The following is a 26449-nucleotide window of genomic DNA, read 5'->3' as shown; positions in this document are numbered from 1 at the left end:
CGTAGATAGCCTCGCCTTGGAACCGGAGCTGACAGAACGCATCTCGGCCGCACGTTTTACAAGTTGTTTTACAACCAAAGGATACAACGCCACACGCTGAGAGCCCCAGGACCTCTCCCTCTCCGCGCGTTAGCCGCTGCACTCCTTTGTCCTGGACACGGATTCGACTTTTCGACCGTGCTCCCGGCTTTGAAACGTTCTGCTGTCGACGCCTCCGCGACTCTACAACGTAACTCGCGCCTAGTGGACAGTTTTACGTGATCAAACCGATTTCCGTTTGTATATACTTGTGTCACTTTCGAGAGAGATCTTCAAAAATTTGTTAAATTGTCCGATTTCTCGATGAACTTTTGTCGATCGATCAGTCACGTTGTGACGAATCTTCTTAGGAATGTTAATTAAGAAATTTTGTATAGAGCAAAAGTGGAAGAATTTTTTAAATATTCGGAAAGAGAATGAGTTAATCATCAGAAAATTTCCTAAGCGATTAACAACACTCGTTTAATTCCGTAGATGCTTAGCAGTTTGTTTTCTCGATTATTTTCTACGATAAAAAAGTTCTATGATAGAATCGATATTGATCGCTTGCATTTATAAAAATAAACACACGAAAATATACATACAACAGATTGGTTTGATTCAACGAATATTGCTTAGCGGATTTCCTACCAATGCATATAAATTTCAAATGAAATCCAAACAAGACAAGCAATTTCTCTATATTATAAGATTCTTCCTCGGTCTTATCTAACACATTTCCCTGTATCATATTAGGTATTCATTAGGCATCTTTATCGTAACCATTATACCAACTCGTTACTAACACTAAGTAGTAAGCTGCGTGTGTCGTAAAGAGTTGACGACTTTAAAACAAATACCGCTCCTAGCATTTGGATCATTAAAATCCTAATTACTGTCTATCCTATTGCAAATAACGTTGATTTACTTTTCCTCGATAAATTATTCCTCGAATCTCATTAAAAGATTTTTTATTAAGAATCAACGTACGATTTCCAAAGCACAATTGGTAGTGGCCGTATCGCGTCGAAACGGTACAACTTTTTGCTTTGCGTTGTCGCAACTGGAAACCTTTCGTTACCCGTTAAGCTGCAGGACATTAGGGTAATTAAGCGATCGAGGGGTTTATATAATCGCGCCGCCACGTTTGGAATTTATAATCGATGGAGCGGCGCCAACCGCTATACTGGAAATACTGGATATTCCGGAATAAGAGCACTCTCACTTTGCATGTCGACACTCTTTCCGCGATAGGCTAGCGTTCCTTCGCCGATAAAAGTGCATCGCTTATCACGCCTAGAGGCGTCGCGATGGTTCGACCAACTCGATTTCAAGAAACGAACCCGATCTTGTTACCGATAGCTTTATACGTCGTTCTACCTTGAGGTAATTGTCGCAAGATATAGACAGCTTTCTTAGTTTTTAAGCTTCTCTTTGTTTCTCGCTTCTTTCTATCTCTTTCTCTTATATCTTGTAAACAAGACTATTTTACAGCTACGAAGATATCGAGAAGATAAGCGACAACGTTCATCTGCTTAAAATAAAAAAAATACAAGGTTACAAGGTCTGAGAATCGACCAAACCGTATAACCGCGATGACCCAATGACAAAAACGAAGCTTAGGCTAGTTCTATACAGAGATGTACGTGACTAGGTCTCTCTTGCATAGTAATTTATTACGTAATAATAGTAGCGGACAGGGACAAGTTAAATCAAAGTCGTAGATTATAGGCGACTTGTTTGTAATCCAGTATATAAAAATACCCGTCATACATGCGACGTGTATCTTCATATGGAACTAGCCTTTCAACAACAACGAATATCTAAATTTCACAAGAGCAATCCGAAACTGCAAATATATCATGTACTGTTTGACGACATGCCTAAATCACCGGTGACTGGCATGATTCGCGTAAATGCGTTTTACGAAGAGGCTGGCTAATATGAAGAGGGCACCGAGAGCGTTGGGAACGCCTCATAGGTTAGTCGAGGAATTACGATGCGGTTGAACGGTACACGTGTAGACTGGGTATGCAAGGAAGAGCCGCCTCAATTATCAAGCTCGTTTGTAGCAACATTGTTTACAGCGTCTGGCTGCTACGGAGTATTTATCCGCGAGCTTATACCCCGGACGCTCGGACGGTTTTACAACCCGTGCCCGGTGCATGGACCGGCTTTTATACCGGTACTGGTATAAAAGCACGCGTCTACGTGCCTTCTCGAGGAATAATTCTTCATTAATTGCGATCGCATGCGCGGCATTCCTCCCACTGAAACGATGGTACGCTTAATTCCCAGGCTAATATTTCATTAGATCGTGGTATAGTAATATTGCGCGAACGGACGTTCTGTTGGCGTTCGTTGTGCAAATATTCGCGTCAACCTGATCCCAAGTACATATATTTCAAGCATAATATCCTGGCGTATAACGTATTATCAGAGACCGAAGAATAACGATCGGCGCGAGCCATAAAAGTCGCCGTCTGGTTCGAGCTGCGCCGTCATAGAGAGAATTCGAGGCTATTGTCTCATATCTGTAAACCGTATCGAGGGAAAAAAGTGCGTCTGCCGAACGACTAGGTTCTCAGGATCCTTAGCCAGAACCCTCTGGCCGAAGCAAAATCCAAAGAGTCCGTGGTCGGCTGTCGTCCACGGGGAAACGTGAAACGCGGCGCAACGCGTACCCTGTCCTCGGAATTCTCTCCTTCCCCAACCTCTCTTCGCCTCTATCCTTCCCTACGTTGGATTCTTTTGTTTCCCGCCGCGGAACCCCAGTCGAGATCCTATCTGCCGTAAATAATTATCCTGAAGAACCGGCAGATGCCGCGGCCTCGCGTTCGAAACCGCGTTCGAAAGGACCAAAGGGGGCTGAACGAGCGTGTACCCCTTGGGATTTTCATTTTAATCATTGATCTCGGGCCAATCGCAACGATTCCGCGCTTCCAAATATTCTCGATACTTTGAGGATCTTCTTCGATACACTCGAGACCGCAGAATTCTTATGTTTGTGTTCGTTTATGATTCGCGAGCAAGTCGGTATTTGTTCGAAAGCAACCCCTTATCTGGTTCACGGACGCGAGTTTCGTTTCGATAACGGTGATCGGGAATGTACAAGATCGGTCGAAAAGTGGCAATTTTCAGAATTAATCTTTTAACGGTGCAATCTCACAGGCGGAATCAGGTGATTGCAGGGTATTGTTGCTAACGCGATTTCCTTTTTCGGTGTAAACGAACTCGATAAGGTACGCTTTTATGGCTCGCGCGTAATTGACCCTCTGATTTCGTTTTAAGGATACGGTTCGTGAGAAGCGATTTGTTTTAGAACGTACTATACTTGAAGATTGTTTCAGGTCGGCCAGATGATTCTGATCGTGACAGTGAGATTCGATACTATTAAAAGATACTGTTACGAATCTCAACGTTTACAAGTATTTTACAGCTTTACTCGTTTTTGTCGAAAATTATTTCCATCTCTATAAAGCGAAGAATTTTTCAGAGAAACGTAAATTTGGCATTTGGGCGAAAGTTAAAGACACCTATCCTACGTGTTAATTTCTTTAAAGCGTATAAATTATTTTATAATAGAGTAAATGTAAATAAATATAAAATTGAGATTATAAGTTTCTTATAAGCAGACGACGTAATTCCAGAACCGTTGCTCCGAGGTCTGGTTGTCCTCGATCGGCTAAACAAATTACACGTTAAACGACGTGCCCTGTCTCGCGCATTCGTGGCAGCCCGAGTCTAATGTCACCCTGAGGGAGCAATTTTCAGGCGTTTTACTCGCGACACACGTTCCACGCCTCTGGCCCTATTGTCTATCCATACGCGACCAACGCGCAATTTATCCTCGAGGACACTGTCACGATCAGAAGAAAGGAAACCCAGCCTGTCCTTTTTCGTACGGCCGCGAATTGAATTGCATGAATCTACCAAACACCAACGAGGAAATTTTGAAGAGAACGAAGATGAACGACGCAACAGATACCGGTGAGTGTACATCTTCCTTTCTATTATCTTCACTTGTTTGTTGTTATGTAGGAAATTATTCCAGAGAAGTATATTTTTACATCGTAAAAAGAAACAACAGGATGTAATAGAAAAAAATTTATAACTTGAAAAATAAGCCTTAAACGACATGTTTGTACATGATCTTTCGTTGTCGTATCGATGTCTAGAATTACGAATCTTATAAATTTTTTTCCAACAATCTGTATAGAAAAAAAATTGCGTCTTTGCGAGGTTTGTCATTTTTCGTATTATTCCGAAAAAAATACAAGTATATGCGCAGTTTGGTAGTCGCGTTTAGAGACTATTGATTATCGAGAATATCAACAAGTTAAACACGAGTATGTTCGCTAGCAAACCGATAAAAGACGATAATTGATAAGGAAAATAAAAATGGCACTGTGGTAAATAGTAGTACTATTACTATATACTATGATATGATAGGACGTTTTTAAATTGAATATCAGTACCAGGTATAAAAATACTTCTATTCTGAGATTCGAAAGTCACATTTATGACTATGACAGAAATGATGCAAAATTAAAATGTGATAGGATTTAACTCGCGAAAAATAACTCTCTCCGAAATTGTCCCATCTTGACGAAACTTCATCAAAAATATTCAGACATATATTAACATTTTTCAACAATTTTAAAAATCATTGTATTTTCACCACTTTTTCCTCGAGAATTTTCCTCATTCCTGTAACCTCGTCAGAAACATGACTTTCGATAAACAGACTTTCCTTGACGCAATATTCCACGTATCTAAAACTTAAAAAAAAAAAAACGTTGATCCTTTAAAACTATCAGGATGACGCACATGTACTTTTATACATATTTGGGAAGATTGAATGTTTTACGAAATCCATTGACCGGTCCATTGGGCTCCCTTGATTCACAGCTCTCACAATAATCCGTAAATTATCCGCACAGTTTCGCGCAGTGTTCTCCTCGGACGGCGATAATTTATCGAATCCTGCGGATCGACCTCGTTTCACGCGACACTTCTGCCAATCGCACACCCCAAACGGATCTGGAATGCTGGCAAACCGTAACGTTGTCTCGCGTCTGATTTACGATCACGATCGATCGTTACACGAACGACTATCCGCACTCGCAGAGTCGAATTCCACGGTTCCAGTGTTCTTCAGCGTCGTAAGACGGAAGTATGTATGTGTTTGGAGGCTGCGTCTTGTTCCGCAATCGGATCAATTCGATTTCATAGGGGTTTCAAAGGCAGTGATATGTACAGTCGTGAATTTCGCACTGAGATCGCTTTCGCGTTTGCTACATACGCTTACTACTACGCTGCCCTGGCTTTAACTTAGTATTCTATTGTTTGCTACGACGTTTGCATCGAGATAGAGGTGCTTGCTACTTGATGTTTAAGGCGAACGAGATGTCGAGAGAATACCGTAGGACTTGGCATAACATTCCGATTGTATGTTAAAGTTTTTTCCGAAACGTTGAAACTCTTTTTGCTTGTTGAAGTAAGAGCCAGATTGAGACACGAAGAAAGGATCACGGCAGAGTTAATGTTAATAATGAAAATCTATAAACAACAAGAGAGAATAATGTAAAAAATATTCGAATCATAAGATAATTTATCGTGATAATCTGATAATATACATGATAGTTTATCGATATTTTGTAATAATTCTTATAAAAAATATGACGATATTGTAAACAGAAAGTTACTTCGTTCTAGAAATTATCGATTCGATTATCTCGTATTTTACTCGAATACTACTATCAACGAGATAAGAATTTCTCTAACATTTTTTGAACCGAGTCAATCGAAGGATTCAAATACTACAATTTATAGGACATATCTTATCGAATTATGTGTTGTAGTAATCGACTAGGTAATCGATTCATTATGCTTTCTTCTTCTTTTTACTATAAGGAATCAACTATCACTTGTAACAGATAGTAATGAATGGATGCCTATCAAGTACTGTTTTATCGCCAACAGATGCTTGAAAGTATATACAACTATCTATCGCTAGTGGTTAACACGGCCAGTAATAACCGATTGGCTCGTTTATTTTGTGCTGCGTCCTATCTTCTCTTCTTCGTATGGCTAATTTGTTGGCATATGGTCATATGGCGTTGTCTAAAATATCTGGCGGAAGATGAACCACGAGAACCAGATTGTTTTGATAATTGTGCTTCGAGGCACACCTCTATCTAGCACTTTGCCGATATTAATCAACACGCTTGGACGTTATCAAATTTCTTGATTTACTTTTGTTACAATTTAATTTGCACATCTTCTCGTCCACGTGTATCCTTATCGAATTATTTCGAACGTGTTTCCCATTTTCGATAGTTTAGCGTAAATCGATCGTTCCGCAGTTTTTCGGAATCTTCTTTTGCTTTTAGTTTTGAATTTTATTTATTATCGATATTTGAAATATTTCACAACTTCTAGATAGACCGATTAAATTTTTAAATGATAAAGGAAAACGAAGTTTCACTACGATATCGCCGCGGAGGAAGCGATTTTCGCCTTTTAAAAAGCACACGTTTTAGAAAAAATCCTGTTACAAAGTATTTTTAAATAACAGATAAAGTTTAACTGCAATATCGTTGCAAAGAAAGCGATTTTCGCCTCTTAGAAAGCACATCGCCGGCAAAAAGCCGGCAAAACAAGCGTATCTTCCCATCGATTGCTCGCAAGAAGCTCATGAATATCCGCTTTACGGTCTCAAAGGTTTCGCCAAACGATCACCTGAAACTCAGTCAATCACGAAATGTCAGAGCGACTCTTGAATTATTCGCCGGCCATAAATCGACTAGCCAGATTGCCCCTGGTATTTGCAAAATATTCAGTATTCCTGCTCCGTACGGAACGATCTCCGTGATCGTTGGTCTCGCTGCTTTTCCACGAACAAACTACTTATGAGCCAAGGTGAGAATCACCGCGCGAACTGGCAGCTCAAAACGGTCAAACCTAACAAAAGGAATAGGGGAAAAAAAAGGAGAGGAACTGAAAGAGTCGTTCGTGCCAAGAACGTCGAGACGAAAGAAAAGCGGAGGAGCAAGAATTCCTGCTTGCAACGATAATGTCTGGTTCTATAGCGATTGTTACGAGCCCGGTAATTATCGTCCTGTACGGACTAACAATGCTGGCAACTGTCAAAGTCCGCAACTACGGCGCTCGATGATTAGTCGACGCTCGCTAAAAGTCTCTGGCTCGAAACCGACCGGCTACGTGCGAAATTGTGAACAGGTTACGCGTGTAAGACCTTGCTTCTTCGAATTGGAGGAAAAATGACGGCTACGTTGCATGAATCTCGTTTAGCAACGCTAAGTTTCTCGAGAAAGAGGTCTTAAAACGCGTCTCATAAGATCGTTGATCTCGTCGTTTGGGAAAGAGATTATTATTCCAAACAATTCTTACCTTGAGATTTTTAGAAAGATCAATCACTCTGCTTCTGGTAATTGAAGGATTTTGAAATTTAGTCAATTTATTGACGCAATGTTTCCTTTCTTCCGATGTTTAAAATAGCCTCTAATGATTAAAAATTAAGTTGCCTTAGCCGTTCGATACGTATGCGCAGATTTCTTTAAGGAGCAATTCTTTTTTCAAACGGACAATGGCTTCAATTTTGAAAGATTACGTCAAAGGTTATTAAATTTTTGTACGCAGATTTGAAATATCCTACTAATGCGATAACATTGTGAAAAATCGAAACGTTAATTCTCAATGCTTCCAGCATTTTCTATTTACGGTGCAGCAAATTGAATTTACATTTGAAGCTCGACGTTCCAATTCCTGGGTAGCTTTCCAATTGAATTTACTTACCATAATGTAGCAACGATATTTAAACAGAATTGTAAATTTGATTTCAAACAGGATAATTAGTAGCATTAAAACGATTTGCTCGTTTTCCTGAATTCGTTGGCTACGGCTATTTATCGGAGAATGTATTTGACTATGTGCAAACGTTACATAATTTAAAGGCGATCGCCAATTCGACACGAACAAGTTTTCTACAAACTATCGCGAAAAAAGTAAGAAACGAGACGAGCAGAAAGGGACACGAAAAAGCGGCAACAGTCTGTCAACACCCTCGTAATGTAATTTGCAATTTTAATGCCCGACCATGAATCCCTATTCCGCACGATTCAAGTCGGTTGCGTTATGCGAGGATACGTAACTCGATAGGGTAATAATGCAAGGCTGATGCAGTCATGCAAATTATTATTCAAAGGCTGGCGTATTCCTCGCGTTGAATCGCTCGATCGGAGATATTATTGTTATGCGGTCGCGCACCTCTGCGTAATTACTTTTGTCGTGACACCGGTCCAAGGGTCAAAGTTGAACCTTTTACGTAGAAAACAATAGAATTAAAATTACAAATTATTAGAAATTAGAATTACATGTTACAACTTAAAACGGCATCGGTTAAATCGAAGTGGAATTTTCTATTTACGAACGTTTCTCTTCGCGTGGTTTACAATCGATCAAAAATCATAATTCGAATCGAGTGACCACGATGAATGACATTCGACTGTTTCGACTACGAATACAGCGAAAGCCATGAATGAGCTAAGGTTATGTTTTCATGAGTCTCACGTATCGTTCGCACCGAAGTAATCGCGACGGAGTGTGTATCCCTGCTTTGTATGCACTTTTTTACTACCACGTGGATCGTAATCGCCATTACCAGGCTTAATAAGCTGTAAACAAAACGTTCAGACTGCGGCGTTAAAACAATATCAAGCAAGGAAATATCTCGATGAATAAACATTAGCTAGAGTGGAAGATCTACGTGAACATTCTCGTCGAAGTTTACATAGCATGGTTAATCGGGTAAATTATTGTTGAATCGTTTCTGTGTCGTTATTTCTTAGAAATATGACTTTGTAATAGGACTACTTGATCGAAGGATTTGCCTATGAAGTTGATTCAAATTTTACCTCGTTTAAAGTGGTGAACTTTAGATGGATACAAGTGATCGTAAAATAAAAGATATTCATTTCCGAATACTTAAAATATTCGACTAACGACACCGATATCGTATAAATTATTGTTGTAATTTACAAAAGTAAGTAATTTATCTTTCGAGAAATCAAACACTGATCGTGTACCCTAACATAGTAGTAATAAAATTAACAAATGTACCAAATATACAGGGTGGTTGGTAACTGGTGGTACAAGCAGAAAGGGGGTGATTCTACGCGAAAAAAGAAGTCGAAAATATAAAATAAAAATTTTTCGTTCGAGGCTTTGTTTTCGAGAAAATCGACTTTGAATTTTCGCTCGGTACGCGTCCACTTTATCGCGTCTCGTTATAACGGATCTCACTGTAGATCGTTGTCTCGATGGAAAAGTTAAAAAAAAAATTTTTTTATTCGATATTTTCGACTTCTTTTTTCGCGTAGAATCACCCCCTTTCCGTTTGTACCACCAGTTATCAACCACACCCTGTATATTTACTTGATCGATTTAGTTTCAAGAGACTCGTACAACGAATTTGTATTATATCGATCGTATCGATAGATATAAAATAAGAGTTAAAAAAACGAACGCGTATCGTCAAAACGATTCAAAAAATCGCTCGACTCACCTCGCTGGAATTATTATACATCCCCGACACCCTCGTAGATTGTCCGTGGCCCCGTTCCCCGAACAATCCCCTTACACAATATTTGAACACGTGACTCGGTCGTGCCCCGACGAAAGTCACTTTAGACAGCAACAGTTAAGCGATCACACTACATATTTGTTTTCTCCATCTGGCACGGTGCGTAGGTTATATGCAGGACGGGTCGGGGCCCCGACATTCTCTCGACGATTCACGGCGGGGAACGAACTGCACGGGGCCCTTGTACTGTTACAACGACCCGTAAAGAAGTCGATATTATTCCTACGTACGACGGTAGTTACCGTTGACATTCCATGCCCGAGGGTTACGGGCGGCGCTATGCTCGTAATTCTCATTTTTAAATTACCTCCGGTGTTCACCTATGCGTGTACATACGCTGCTCGCCTTTCTATGTCCCGCTTGATTCGCGTTGAAACCGCTGTCCACGGAGATTAGGATGAATAGAGAACGGGTGTAAACTGGTTCGTGAACGTTTGTGTAACACACGAACGAAAATAGTTAACTTGTGTGGTGTGTAACGGATTCATCGTGGAGGATATGCCGATGTTTTGCTTAAATTTATAAAGTACGAGAGAAGAATCTGCAGAACGTATTTCTTTATTTGGCATTGGTATCGGTGGTAGGCGTAAATTGGGCGTACATATTTGGAAAACTTTGATTTTGCGCTATTTGGTCTGTACGAAGTAAGAAACTGATATTTTAGAAAATTCACTTGTTAGAATTTATTCGCGTTCTCTTCGTGTCCCTTCGAATATCTTTCTACCAATTTTGACATATTTCATTCGCGAAAAGGATGGAGTACACGAAAATTAGTGACGTTTAAATGTTTCGAATACTAGAATCAAATACATAAATAGTATGTGTCAATAATATTTAGTAGAAGTATAACTTGCATCTTGAGCGCGACTTTTATGATCGCTAGCGGAGTTCTACTTTACGTTTGCTTGATAAGATTCGTTCTGTGGATTCTTCCAAAGGAATGTAGGAGGCCGTGGAATTTGTAGAGTAATACTGTTTGAAGAACAACGTGTTTCGTGTTGGAGCAATAAGAGAATCGAGTCAAACAGACCCGGAGCCTGCCAACTCTATTTGGTTGAACTTGGTAATTTGAAATGTCACGCTCACAGCTGTATCACGAGAGAACGAGTTCTGTTTACCGTGGCTTTTCGACGCGCGTATGTTAAAGAGAAGCTGAACTCTGAATTAGCAGCAAGAGCAAACAGCTGCAAGAGCCACTTTATTAACTGCTTGCCTCCACCTCTAGATAAAGCACCTTAAATTTCAACGATAACTCACTTTTAGGCTCCAAATAAACTCGTCATTTCGAAAAGACAAAAATATAATTTAGAGATAACACGGAGCGCCTATATATAATACTTTATCGTTCGAGTAAAATGACAACTGAGAAAGAAGCAAATCCTATCGATCGTAGACCTTTCAGTTGCAAAATTTTTCTCTGATCGAGTAAAGTCTAACGACAACATTGATAACGAAGATACTCAGAAGCGTTGAAAGTAAACAAAGAAATTGATCACTCTGTACGTTCGTTTGCGTTATACGTGGAAATGTACCACGAACAGAATCCTACAGGCGAAATCTTCGATGAAATCGTAAACGCTTCAGGAACTTCAACATCATCCACAAGCGAGTTTCAACATATCCATCGATACACCCTACTGTGAGGTTTTTCAAATCGACTCGGGAACGAGGTCAGCTCGGTACTAGCTCAAGGACTTACGTGGAAACGATAACCGTAATCTCGATTCGCGTTACACGATCGCGACCGTGTAATGCCTAGTTTCCAACGGATCTTGTTTACCAGAGGAACGCGATTCCAGCGATTTACGCCGCAACTCGAGGTAAACGACGCGCTATCGGCATTGCAACCAGCGATTCGCAATATTTGAGTTGAACATACGGTCGGAAACATCGATAGTAGCCGCGATAAGGACCACTGACGGCCCCCGGTCTCGATTGGTTGTTCACCACCCCATGCAATAACCGTTGCAGATAATCGAATTACACACAAATGCTTTATCGCCAGGTGTAACCGGCCGCGTTATTCTCGCGAACTGCGGCGTAAATCGCGTACCAGCCACCGATATTCGTCACGTTCGATCCTCGATGCCGGGAATAGATCGCGTAGGAGGTTAAGGGAGAAACTCGTCTTCCCGTGATCGGTCACCTTGACATTTCGTGGACTGAAATAATGTCGTGATCGGACGAAGCTTGTAGTCGCCTTTGGACTGGATTCGTTCTGTTTCTCGCTCTCAAACAGTGAGATTAGCTCGATTGAATTTGATTTCTAACGAGTAGAATTTTATTTGTTCGAACAAAACGAGATCGAAGACGTTTCAAGACACCTGTTTCGAACGTACAATGGCTGATAAAGTATTTGCACGTTTATTTCTTCAAAGTCGACTATTACAGTTAGCGTGTTACGTTTCTCGGAAAACAGTTAATAGACCAATCCGCAGATATATTGAAATTTCAATGAAATTACGATGAAATATTCTTCTCTTCTTTAGCTGAAGAGAATAATTGACCTCGACGTCGGTTCTCTCAATCGCGATCAAAGACGTTCAGGTCAAGCATTATCTTAGTTACACGTTTTATATCACGCTTAAATATTGATTTCTACATATATCAAAATAAGGAAAGCTCGATACCAGTACTTATATAGTCACGTTTCCCTTCTACGAGTTCAATAAATCTTCGTTCGACATTCTATATCTTCTTTTCTTATTTATCTAACTACGATCTCTATCTTCGAGTTAAGTATAATTTCGTATTCAAATCGTGATATTCATTTGACTTCGAACGAGAAATTAATTAATATTTCCATATTAATATTATACTGCCGCGTTGAAGCAACGATGCGAAAATGTGTCAGTGGAAAGATTATGCAAGCGTACGAAATCAAATAGAAGATAAACGCAATGAACAGAAAATTAATGTGGAAAGATGGGATACGATATCGAGGAAAATCTTAGAAAGTAAACCCCGTTAAAAGTTAATGGCACGAACGTGAAACATTAAGTATTGAATGGAAAGGACGCCCACGTGCTGCCTATCGCTGAACAGACAGCTTCGTTACCTCCAGACAGTTATTTTCCGATTGCGTTTGGAAAGCAACAATAACGCGCTAAACTATCGCACGAATAAATAACATGCTTGCACTGCGGCATAGTATGTAGAAAAATTACTCGATGTGAAAGTACATTCAAGAATCTGGTTTCGAGAAACATTGCTGAAGAAACATTTGGAAATGAGACTTTCGACGAATCGATCGTTTTCCGACAAATATGATTGATAAACGTAACATAAATTATAAATGCGATGAAAGAAAGAATCGAGCTTCCGTTTTAATATTTTACTGTCGAGTCAAAAATATGTCGTGTGCAGATATTCTTCGCTTTTTCTTTTGTAACCAAAATACTTAAGAAATTGGCCATTTAAAACTTGTTTCTTGAAATTCGCTATACAGCATAGATTTTGAAAGTAGCTTCTTATGCATATAACAACTATCCAACAAATTTCTATTATAATTTACATCGACACTGCATACATAGCATCCGATAAAACGAGGAATCTATTACTCATAACTTCTAACTTGTCAATATACTAATATCGTTAGTACAAGACCCTACCTTTTTACAAATCAAAAATAAACTTCAAACGGGAAGAAACAAAACTCCCAGTTCTGTATAAATGTACGTAATACCGTCAGCTGTCACAATCGTGTAAACCCACGATTTGCCGTGCTACCGATAACGCCATCCAATAGATCCTGAATCCTGACCATAAATCCAGTAGTGGCGGCAACGTCTCGATGACATCGGTCACCAGACCAACCGTGTCTCGTAAACTGTATGGTTCGAGGAAAGGAGTTTGATCGTAAATATACACGATGTCATGGCACGATGGACAGTGTGATATCCCAGCGAGACAGAATTACTGCCTAAAAAATTGTACTATAATAGATTTTGGTTATGAGACTTTCTATTAATGCAAAACATGGTATTCAACCGAACGTTGATAGATATTTAATTCAGTAGCGCGTGTATCTATGTCACTTTACTTCTGGCATATTATTTCATCGCTTATTTTATTTATTCTTATACGATACGCCTTCGCGGATTCAAATAATCCTACCGAATTATTTTCTCGTTCTTTTATTTTTTCATTTTTTACCTCATAAAAGACTAATGGTGTCTTACGATATTCGAGTTTCATCATTCCGTACAAAGTTCAAGATTAAATTTAAAGCTATTGAAGTTTAAGAAACTTAGGAAATAGAGCGATCCAACCTTACCGTATCATCGTTCGTGACTCGAACTTAACTCGTGAATTAAAAACATGGGGAACGGCGACGAGAATAGGGTGTTGCACAGTGGATGTATGTTAAGCACAGGCAGCGATAAGGCGCGGCTAAACCGGCCCAATCAGCCTATGTTTCACGTTACCCGCGACAGTCGCGACATTACCACTTTATATCACCTATCGTTCCCCATATATATTTGGTGTTGGTGTGCATTACGCTTATACGCGTCCTCCATCGATGAAACCGTACATACTTTAGCCTCCACTGGTATAGGAATGTAGAAAACGTAAACACGAAGGAACGATATCAGCCCTCTCTGCTTTATGGTGTCGCCAATTTTGTTTCGAGAGCTAAGATCTTTACGACTCTCTTTGTCACGTTTTTAGCCTTCACATCGTATATATTATAATATAGGAACGTTGGTACTGTTGTTATTGATGTTATATTGATTATGCGAGTATTATGTGTTATGGTTGAACAGAATTTTTAATGTTTATGATTGGAATTGACGAGGTAGATTTGAAAGGACGATGAAATATAGCGTAAGCAGATAATGTATCGCTTTATCGTAGTTACGCAGAGAACGTAGAAATTAGAAACACGAAACATTTCTTATCAAATTCCATCTTAGCCCTCCATAAAACGCATCATTCTCTCCTATGAAGTTTCTTCTCCTCGTCTCCAATTAAAATCCTAATTAACCTCAACCGACTCAACCCTAATGACTAGGTTAGGCTTATAGTTGCTCCTGGAGCCCTTGAAGACTAACCAATCCCTTGGAGCAGAATTGTGGTGAGATTTATCGCTTTGCCGCGAGAAACGTAGGTTATAACACGAGGCGGCGTGTGTCGAAACTGTGGGCCTTGTCGACGGTTATACACGATCTGTGCATGCCGGGGGAACAATTATAAAACGGCGGCTATTGCCTAATCGTCGTCGATCGTTCTGGCGCGTTCCCGTGCAATTGTACGCCTAAGCACAACGGAACCGGGTCTCATGTGGGCGAACTCGGCTAGACACTCGGAGACCTCTCCCAACGCAGAGTTGAGTCAGCGGTTCCTGCCACAAAACCGATTCGCTGGAAGCTGTTGTATTTTATTCCATACGGACGGTCCATCAACGCGGCAATTTCGTTTAGAGTAAAATAAATACGGCAGAACCTTGATTTTTCGAATATTAATTAATGAAACACTTGACTACGGTTCCTTGAAAGAAAAGATTGAGAAATAGGGCTAGTAATTGAAGGAAGTTATCGTTTCGTAAAAGTAAAAGGACAAATCGTTCTTAGATTTCTGATAAATTGTTAATTTCAAAAGTGGTGAATCAGGAAACGCGTTCCACGACAGTTACAAAAGGATTCTACGATTTCGAAAGTTGAAAAATCTTTGCAACGTTTCAGAATAATGATATTTTAACATAATACTCTCAAAATAACAGAAATTGAAGCGTAAATCACGTTCAACCGCTATTAACTTAGCAAATTCTGCTTGTAACGTTGCAGCGAGAACTCGTAAAACATTGTGCAAGCTATGATATATCAAATCGTTCAGAATTCGATACGGTTCTCTCGTCGACCAACAGGGAAACCAATTTTTCTTTTGACCAAGGTATTTACGGCTCCGTAGAAGAGAAGGATAAAAGTACACGTGCTGGCCGATAGTTTCATTCGTCAAGGTTACCTGCAAGCGCTTACACGACTGTACGTACGACTGACAGATTGTAATGACCGACAGACCACTAATAGTTGCTGTTATTCAGCATGCGAGGCCCTGGCACGAAGGGATCACGGGAACTTTATGGGTATGATTGCTGTTTGCCCCGTAGCTACCCGTGCACGTTTGTAATACGTATGGTACAAGTCGCTTCAAAAGTGATGCTGCATCATCCCGACATATACATATATAATGTATATGCAAACGAGAGGATGTCATGTACTCGAAATAAAATAATTAGACAACTTGTAATTTGTAAAATTTACTTTGTTGTTTTATTGTCAAATTTATTACTGTGTCGAGGGAGAATTTATCAATACCAATACTCGTATCTTGTTACTTGGAAAGCTCCACTAATGATATTAGTTCAACTGTACCAGAGACTCCAATTATACTATTTTCATATCTCGCGCGTAATGCGGGCGTTTCTCAACTAAAAAATTGATGAACAAATGTACGTATATAATATAGTTTTCGCTACACGCTCCATTAATTGATTACGTAACTGGATACGGCGTTTGTGTATAGAAACTCATGAAGTTTCTTATTTGATTCCACATCCTGCCGCGCATGTTCCAAATCGTTGGAAATATGGCGTCGACTTGCATAATACCGGCGCGTGAAAACATTAATTATCGGAACGAGTGGGAAACACGACCGATTAGAACCTTCCTAGCGATTAACTGCAGAAGAAAACACGGAGTTTAGCGTAGCATTTTGTCCTACTATTATTAGACGAATTTTCATAATTACGTATCTTTATTTTAATTACAGAAACGTATCTAAAGAAATGTTTAAAGAACGTTTTGAAAATGTAGGAAAGAACATAAATTATATACTCTTGGAAAAACTGGATCTCATTTCAATATTTCATCAAGGATCTTCCGTGTTCAACTGGAAGATCATAATTAGCGTAATTGTACCCCTATTAAGTTAATTCCCTTGATCGCTCTTTTTCTTATCAAGGCCTTGATCCTAAGCAGGTAACGGTGTTATTGCGTCATAACCTTACGTGCTTCGTGAAAGATTAAGAAGAATATCCTTTTGAAAGAAAGTGGCTGTTTAAAAAGGATTGCTAGATGCTAGATGCTGACCTAAACTTCTGAAAATAAAAATTTTCATTTTTTTCTATAACATTTACGATTCTTTTTAAATCTTAAATTTCGAACATTCTTCGAAAAAGGGAAAAATACACATCGTTGTCCGTTTTTAGGTGTAATGAAACCTAAAGACTTAAAAGTTCAAATATTTTACTTTATTTGGTATGTCACTGTATTAAATCTTCAATTGCACTTCATCGTCATATCCTAAGCGTCATTTGTGTCGCAAAAAACATCCAATATAAATCCAGTCAAAATCATTCAATTCCTTCTATAATTTTCGTTGATCGAAAAGCGAAATGCCTATAGCGCTCCAAGATCCACTTGCAACATCATCGCAGCCTGGGAAGGCAGCGTGATAATGGGCAGGTTGAAGTTCCCGATGCTTTCACACCTCCACGATGCACGAAGAAAGAAAGGAAGAAAGAAAGAAAAAAAGAAAAAAGAAAGAAAGATAGAAGGTCGAGTCGGGTGAAGAGTCGGCTGGATCGGTTCTCGCGCGGTTTATCGCCCCTTACGAAATTCCCGGAGATAAGAGAAGCGGGTACCAAGGTACGTATTGTGCGAGCGCGTACGAGGTAAAAAGGTAAGAAGAGGTATACGAAGAGGGAAGAAAGGAGCCGACCGTGCTTGCTGTACCTGGAGTATGTAAGTCCGTGCACCTTCGAAGGTGTACGCACCGCGGGCAAAAATAAGGATAGAAATAGCGGCAATTACCGACAGGCCGAGAGAGATGGGCGTATTCATCATCCGAGGTCATTTGAATACCGCGAGAGAAGAGACGACAGAGGCGGATCGACGAAGAACGAAGAATCGCCGCGGAACGAATACGAGAAGGACGAGGAAACGAAGAGAACGAGTGGGACAGAGGCGGAATGGAAATGGTGTAGGAGGAAAGGAGAAGGAAGGCAGATTCTACGCCAGGTTGTACACAGGTATACGCGGCCGATACAGAAGGGAGAAGAACGATAGTGGACACGAAGGAGGAAAGAGGGAGGCAAGAACCGGTTGCCGAAGAGGTAAACACGCGAAGGTGATGTACCCTCCGTGCCTCTCTTCGTCACTACAAAGTGCCGAGACTCCTCGGGGATCTGGAGTGACGTTCCCGAAAAGTCAGCGGATCGGAGAAGAGTCGTCGAGGCGGAAACACGAGGGAAAGCACGAGACGTCCAGCCGATAGCGTTGCTCCTCGATCATATCGGTTTGGACTGGACTGAAATCAAACGCGAGGGCCACGCAAGGAAGAAGATACGACAGGTTTCTCGGTTGGAAAAAAAGATAATAGAACAACGAATATACGTGTATAAACGTCCGGGGACACGAGGTTCGTGAGGAAGATGGAAGTGAAATTTCAGTGACGGATTTAATAGACGCGACAGGGATACGATGGACAGACGAGGTGGATGGATAAAAAATTACACGAATTCCTGGTTAGGATGGCAGGTGTAGCAACCTGTTATTCCACGATTCGGTTCTTGCGCTGAACGAAGGCCCAGAAGAAAGGCTAATGTTTTGATCCAGCGTGGATTTTACTCACCGCACGTCGTAATCTCGAGACGTATGCTGACTTTTGCTCCGGTTAATTCCCAAAAAAATTCTGGCCCCGGCTGTTTTTCAACGCGAACCGGGTGAAAGTAGCTAGCTCGCTGACTTTTAAACTGCGCTCGCGGCTTTCCCATAAAAAGCTGCTCCCTGTGATTCAGCGTTGCACGGTCGAACATGTGTCAAGAAATTGGCCGGATCGGCGAAAAAACCGATCGCGATCGAACGACAGCGTGCACCGGGACGTACCAACCTCCGACGGACTGACCGAGGGAAAAAAAAAAAATGAGAAGGCAAAAAACAGGGAAACCTTCGAATCGATAATATACCAATATACGTTATTATTCCGTGATTTCGATTAAATTACCCTGTTGTTACTCACGAATCATTACTGGTTCGATAACTTTCTTTATCCGACTTATTAATGTCCGACTTTCGAAATCATTCGATAACCTCGTGCTATTAGCGGAACGAAATTACCCGTATCGTAACAAATAGTCGGTTAATTACAGAATAATTCAACTCTCTCTACACAGGATTCTATATAATACAATTCTTTACGTGTGTGAGGTGATTTTGAATTTGGTAACAAATTTTACGAGATTAATCTAGAATTACGCAGGGAAGAAGAATATTATAAAATTTATTAAACTTCAAACTTTCTAACGAAGCGTTCACGATCAGTAATTTGCGTAACGCTATTCCCTCGTCCTCTTTCATAAATCACACAAATGCAGTTTGTTAAGAAAGTCGAAAGAACTGTACATATTTTCTTGTCCTGTAAACTATTTTTTCTCTTCGAAATCGGCATTCTTGCAACGGTACTTGTTCGCGTTTCGTATACTCAACATCATCCATTCGGAGCTCCGTGGAATCGCTTTATCAACGCACAGTAACGTAAGATGTTTATTGACACGTGTCAACGAATGCTAGTTAAAATCTCGAAGTTAACGTCGCGCGGCACATTGCCAGCCACTCTTTCTTTTTACCGCCTTTACGGCCAACCAAGGAGCCGCGCGATTTTCAGAGGAATGCCAGCTATTATTATCGGTCCGCTTACTCAAGTTCCAGCTGATTTTTAAATCCTCTACCGACAATATGGCTGAAGCTCGTCCGCGGAATGTCGATTCTGCCGGCGTAATTGAAAAGAGTTGCGCTTCTTATCCAGTCTGCAACTACGTCCACATTCTTAACGCGCGTCTAATCCCTTGTACCTGGTGCTGTTTCAACTACTGCTCCGATTAGTCTCTTATAACACTCTTATAACTGCCTTTATCAATCCGTATGCCCCGTTCACATTGAGAATATTTAAATATTTTAGATACGATAGATAGATTAGATAGAAGATACTCATAACTTGAATAGCGCATGTATCTTTATATACAAAATACGATCGTCCTGAAAAATTGTTGTATACCTTCCGAAAAAGTCAAACGATAAATCACTTCTTGGTCTTCTTGTGCCTGTTTATGCATTATTTCGCCGAATTACGGAATTTTCGATCCCGGTCTAATTAATCGGAACGAGAATTGATGTATAAGCAGATGAACATAGTAAAACGAAACGTTTGTCAGCTCGGTGCAAGTTGCTGCATTTAACCAGGCATTGTACGATTTGTTTTCTTCAAGTAGTCAGAGGATAGACAGAGAAAAGAAACGGTCGTGTTTAGCAACTCTTTTCGTTTCCGCAAATATTGGCAATCGTGGGACGATTCGTGGGAGGCGCATAGCTAAGGACGAGGCAAAGAGGAATTTGTCGAGCCGCAAGGTCTCTTCTTGTTGACGAGTTTGACGGGTCGACGGCTACTCGTTTCGTTTTCCATCATCCTTGAATGTTCGCGGACGCCATCGATGCTGTATCGACACAGCTGACGCGAAGATGGCGCTAAAAATTGAAATTATAGTTCGATACTTCTCAGAAATGCTTCAATAGCGCCTCGATAGTTCCTGGAAGTAACGTGAAACGCCGTTAACCTCAGAGTTTTAAACAAATAAGCGGAAGAGAATTAAAAGTCTTATTCGTACAGAATGTAATTTTTCGCTTTGCAAAAAGCATATAACCTTTGAGTTATATAGGTATATTATGTATTTTATAAAGTGCTATTCCATAAATTACGCGTTACTAGTCGTAATATTATTCAAAAATAATGAAAAATATTTATGCAGCACAGGATCTTAATTTCTTTTTCTTTTTAAAATTTACACCAAGCACATAAAATTATCTCAATTTTTAACAAACCTGTTTTTCATTTGCTGCTTTGCTGCAATGTACCGAACGGGTAAAAATTAAAAATACAAAAGTGTTGTTATATTTCCTTAAAAAGAGACGAACATGGACAATAGTCACTTTTGTTACGAGCTGCCAATTCTCAGAATACTACAAAACAAACACAAATTGCTGAAGTCATCCAACACACCTGTTCCTCAATAAGTCAAGGATTGAAAATGCCATGGAATTGAAGTACAGTATCATGCAAGTCGACTTCATCGTGTCCGTTTCTCGTGTTCTCCAGCCCCTCATTAGGGGTGACGACGAGACGGTTCCAGGAAACGAAAACTCCCTCGCGAGACGGAGATTCTTAGGAAACGACAACAACGGAAAGACGCTCGTTCGATTTTCTACGCGATGAACAATGGCCCCTGCTGCTAACACGAAAGTAAAATACGAAGGCGCGGACAAAGGTTGTATAGACAGAAGAGGAAGAACGAGAAGGCGCGTTCGCGTTGCCGAAGGAAGGCGGGTAAGGAGAGTGAAACGAACGAAAGAGCGAACCAAGTAAAATAAAAGCACTGTGGCTCGATGGTGTTATCCTCGCGGCGTATCTTTTGCACGCTCCTGTAGCCAGGTATATTCGGTCGGAGCCCGTAAGTCGTTGTAACTCAACTTACGTATATACGAAGGATTCATTATCGGCGGAGTCACGTACTAAGACAGACGCGAATCCGCAAATGGACTAAATAAATAATTTTGCCAGGGATTATTATTAACGAGTTCTTGGAACCGACGCTCGATCTACGCGAGCGAACCGCGCTCCCCCTTATCGATCGGCTCTTTGATCGTTAACATTCTCGCGGAAACCTCGCTGCGGATCTTACTCTCTCGTTCTTCCTCTCTGTCTATATACATACATACGATGTTTCTTGACTTAGGCGACTATACTTTGATATCGTGCTTAGTGCACGTGTATCACGGAGAACCTCCATAGTATGTATTTATTTATCTATTTATGGGAAAATATATCCATTAGAGTAAACATGTTCTATATGACATGAAATTATTAAAAATTCTTGCAAATTAAATTCATAAAAATATGTACTATTTCACACAAATAAAATTCTATACAAATTAATATAGATCAGGATAAGATACAGCACAAAAAGTTCTTAATTGCAGGCTTGGGTTGGAAGAAAATATCAATGGAAGAATAAACAATGGAAAAGTAAACAAAAAATAAACAAACATGGAAGAATAACATAAAGGTAACCATACACTGTTTTATGAGGCTGCACGTGAAAAAAATCATAATGTCTCAGACTTTTTATTTATCTAACGCAGACTTTTGTATTCTTTGTATTTCTAAAAATATGTAAAATTATTATCCTATTAAAAAATTATATTAAAAACATCAAGTATACTTTCTATTGGGAAAGAAACCGAGCAAAGGAGGAAGCGTACGCTTGTGTATGCGATTCCGAGGAAAAATTCGCGTGACTGTCCGGTGTGAGGAATTCAAGGAACGTATGGACGAAGCGAGCGGTCGAGTAAGTTTTGTGACATAAGATGCAAGGGTTATTCAAATCTCGTCGAGCGGTGCGATTTTTTCCAAAGGCGAATTCCTCGGGTAGCGGCGCCACTGTGCTTTCGGAACCGGTATTCTCTTCTGGCCAACGTTATGGTCGACACTCTATGCCCGTGGTATACTTGGAAGCCGAGTTTCGCGGGGAGAGTTGGCCGCACGAACGAGAGAGGTTCACGGTGCGAGATCGCTCGAGGGTGCTTCGCCACTTTTCGTTGCCTCGCGTCGCTTTATGGTGTCTCAGCGATGAGTAAACGTCAGAATCCTAATAAGAGAAGCATAAATGTTGGCTAGCGAACCGGCAACGAAATTTATTTTTTCTTAAAAAGCTATAATTTCACGCTTCTTACGAAAGGTACATACTTTTATGTACACTAGCGCTCGTAAGTGCGGTACATGTAGATATACATATACTTTACATATGGATATATGAGCGTTTCTGGTAGAAATTATTCAGTTTCATAAGAATTATGCGATTAGAGAGTCGAGCGGAAAATTTTAATTCCCGTAGAAGCAGTGTGGTATGTAAATCCAAGTAGAACTTCCATAATACATTCCAAGTCTGGTATTTAAGAACTCCGTTTCTCGATATCCGTTAAATATTTGCGACAAATAAATGTGAATCCTGAAACTTGATTCGCACTATACATCTAATTGACATTAAGTAATCGACTGGCAATAAAGTAGCAAAAAGCTACATTCTTCTCGGTAGAGGTGTTAAAAACCTCATTATACCGAATGACGAATTTGTTAGTTTTATAAAACGCTGTCTGCCACTGCCAAAGTAGAAATTCGTGCTAATAAGCATTCTCACAATTCGCAATTCCAAATTAATCTACTTAGAGTATAACAAAAAAAAAAAAAAAAAAATAAAAAACACTGCAGAATCGAATTTTTGTCGACTCTAAAAATTACAAGATCGAAGTAAAACGATTCTCAAACGTTCTATATCAAAGAACTCGAAAACATTCAATTCTTCGACTCCTCGAATAATAATAATGACAATAGTAATAACGAAAATAAAGGTCAAATTCTCCATTCCAAGTTATTTTGCCGCCACTGCTGACAATCCAGATTTGCAAAGAACATTAATCCTTCGTAAAGCTTAATTCTTCGTGAAAACTCTTGAAAGTGTTGGCCATCCATAATACACCAGCGGTCACGCGATCGCAAGCGCGCGCGATCCCCCTGGATCCACACCGATTCTTCAAAGTCGCCGTGGAGGCCGCGGTGTATATACCTTCCAGTGCCACTTTTATCTGATTCGCGTACGGCAACGCGGTCGACGTTGCAAGAGGAATGCGAGGAGAGCCTTCGTTCGTTCGAAGCGAGCAACATCAGGAGAAGAGAAACGAGAAGAGAGAACAGGTTGGCGAATAAAGCAACGCGGCAGCTGTAAATCGCGCGTCGAAGCGCGAGATACGAGCTTGGCCCTGTCTCGCTTGAGGTCCGCAACGGCCGCCATAGAGATTGATCTCACGCTTCCTTATGGCCGTCATCGTCGTCCTTACCATCGGAATTATGGCCCTGATCCGCGTTGCGGATACGTCTGGAATTCCTCGAAAAGATCTACCCCCGGGCTACCTCGTTCGCTGACGCGCGTGCTGATTTTAGGGTTTATGTCATAAACTCTTTAACCACAAATGGATTCAACCGCTAGATTAAAATGCGCCCGCCACGCGGCTCGGCAACTTCTTCTTTAACAATAACGGTTTTCGAATCGAAACGAATATTTGCAGTAGTTAATAGCGAAGCGTTAATGGACACCAACCAACACCAATGTCGTGTCAAACATACTTTGTTGATGTGCGAAATTTTTTCAGTTTTATCCATTCCGTTTATCCATAGAAGATTGTAAGAAAGTTTAAAATAATTTTATTAGTAAAAAGTAAAAAAGTATGAATAACTTGTTAATAAAGAAGAATACAAAAATCCCAACTAATATTTAGAGTACAGTTATGGAAAAGGGTACGTGCCATTGAGAAATAACATTGAGTTGTAATATCGAGCCGTGATACTAACTTCCTCCCTCCTCCAATTCTGATATACTCAACCACGATTGATCAACCGGTCAATCACAGACATTCATCGTATACGAGCTGTGTTTAATAAACCGACACGAACCTCATCACCGATTGAGTTAAATTCCCAACTAATTACTTTATAATTATCGATGCCCATTAATTTGAGATCTTTTTAACGTCCCACGGCGGAGCGTATTTTGTCATCGCGCGTTAGGTCGAACGGTTACATTCGAACGAAGTGCATTACGCGCGAAAACAAGAAAACGATTGGTAAGAGAGGACGTGGAAAGAGAAAGAGCAAGAGAGCGGCGATGAGCGGTGGAGACGAGAAGGGAGAACGACAGAAAGAGAACAAATTCGATGACAAGGGTGGGGAAGTCGCGGAAAGAGAGTAGGAGAGGTTATGTCGCGGCTAAATTTAGGCCCACGCGTTCATGAAACCACCTGTTGATTCCTGGCAAACTCGTGCGATCACCATTATCGCCCCGAGACGAGTTGCACGTTCGATAATTGGCATTATCGTAAATAGTAAATCACTGATTCCTGATAAGTTTAAAAGTTCTCATTTTTTTTTTTTTTTTTCGTTGTTTCTTTTATATCTGTAACGTAATTCAATTTGTAAATGTTGAATCGCCTTTTTTATACTTGAAGGCCCTCTTTATGCGTGTAGGAAGACGGTTAATTATTTTCTATTCTTTGTGCTACTAAACATAAATAGAAACGTAGCGGCACATGAGCTAGAGGACAACTTGAATCATGTTGTCGTTTTGCCTCGGAGTATCAATATCGTTAGAACATAAGAATAAATATAACAATAAATAAATTCCGAGTAAAACAATGTCGCCGCTACGTGCAACCGTCAAACAAAGACGAATTAAAATTTTCCGGTACTCCTCCGACCAGTATAAATAAACGAACACAACTGTAAGGCGACCAGTTTATCAGTCTCAGTCTCGAGCGATCTATATACAGTCTTTAGCGAATCCGTTAGTACCGAGCGTCTTAGCGAGCATTCTCTGTATTTATTAAATATTTTTAAATACATTTGACGATTCCAACAGCGAGTTACCACGTCATTTAAACCTCACGACCAACCATCATCTAGTAGACTACCGAAGCGTTCTGTTTTGCGACCAAGTTTCCAAGATAGAAAAAATCAACTAAAAACATAATCACATAAAATCTCCGCTCCCCAGCGGCTTAAATCCAAAGATGATATTAAAACACAAAAAATGTAAAACGCCGACACATAACATAGTATGGCTACGTCGTACCGTCGCGTATCGGTACCTTTGCCTAACACATCTTACCAAAATTCATAGTTTATTGTGAATACCAAAATGTATTAAAATGTGTAATAATAAAATGGTGTAATAAACATTATAAAAAAAAAACAACCATCATCTACAAAAATATAGATTAAAATATCTTGAAATGAAACTGATCAAACGATTCTCTTAATTATCAAGAAGTAGAATTTATGTCTCGTCTTTTGCTATTCTCGTAACTATTTCGAAAACGTCAAATCTTTTAAATTTACAATAAACCATAAATTCGAAAGCAAATACTTCAAATTCGTTTAAATCCCTTTATATTCAAACGTTACGCTCACTTTCGCCGTGGAGCGTTCAAATCCAGGTCTATTAACTTAAAAATTCAAATTGTTTTAGAAATGACAGTTTGAAAGGCTCGACTTTTCACATCAGCATTGGAAATAAAAGGATCGCCGATTCGGTTATAGTTAAGGGCTTTAAAACTTATAAAGTAGCTGAAAGTCGACCTTCCAAGAAAGGTCTGGTATCGTGTCCCATCGGCACACCCCTCTCCAATAATGACAAATGGAGTTGAAATAGATACGGACGAACTGCAATTTTGCAGTATTGTTCCTACGTTGTTACTAGTGTTAACGTAGTCGTGTCTCTCTATGGGGATCCTCTTTACGGGGGTGAACCCGACCATTGGCAAACAAATACCTCAGGGATAGTCAAACCACTTGAAGGGAACAATACTGTTGCCCAGTCAGTGGTCGAAAAAAATTGTTAGGGATGAATTGGAAATGGTTGGCCGAGGGTCGGGCATCGAACGATCGAAATGGAACATCGACAGGCACCTGCTAAGAAGCTACCCTCCTGCGTTCCAGAACGTCTGTGGGAAGCTTCTTAGCTGTATCATCGTAGCTTTCTATCTCGAACGATCTAGAGAATAGCGATTCTTTTCGAGGTCTAGGAAAGAATTTTTGGTACGACAATGAGTCGGTAAGTTTTAACAATACTCGTGAAAATTTAACGAAAGATTGTTTCCGACT

The 26449-nt window shown here is 40.1% G+C and overlaps 1 protein-coding gene across 2 annotated transcripts in view; it reads left to right on the top strand.

The window, feature by feature from the left end:
- The window catches only part of LOC117233351 (epidermal growth factor receptor), a 170580-nt gene that overhangs the window by 65723 nt on the left and 78408 nt on the right, over positions 1-26449 (top strand). Inside the window, exon 1 of one of the 2 annotated variants that reach the window (XM_033493562.1) lies at positions 3669-4008. The exons of the other annotated variant lie outside the window; for it this stretch is intronic. The gene's annotated coding sequence lies outside the window, so the exon portion shown is untranslated. Of the gene's footprint in view, positions 1-3668; positions 4009-26449 lie in introns of those variants that run through there. 2 annotated transcript variants of the gene reach the window in all.

Source organism: Bombus vosnesenskii, unplaced genomic scaffold, assembly GCF_011952255.1.
Source record: "Bombus vosnesenskii isolate JDL3184/JDL3185 unplaced genomic scaffold, Bvos_JDL3184-5_v1.1 scf7180000013295, whole genome shotgun sequence".
Lineage (NCBI taxonomy): Eukaryota > Metazoa > Arthropoda > Insecta > Hymenoptera > Apidae > Bombus > Bombus vosnesenskii.
Note: the sequence above shows the minus strand (reverse complement) of the source record. Positions and strands in the feature narration are given on the sequence as shown.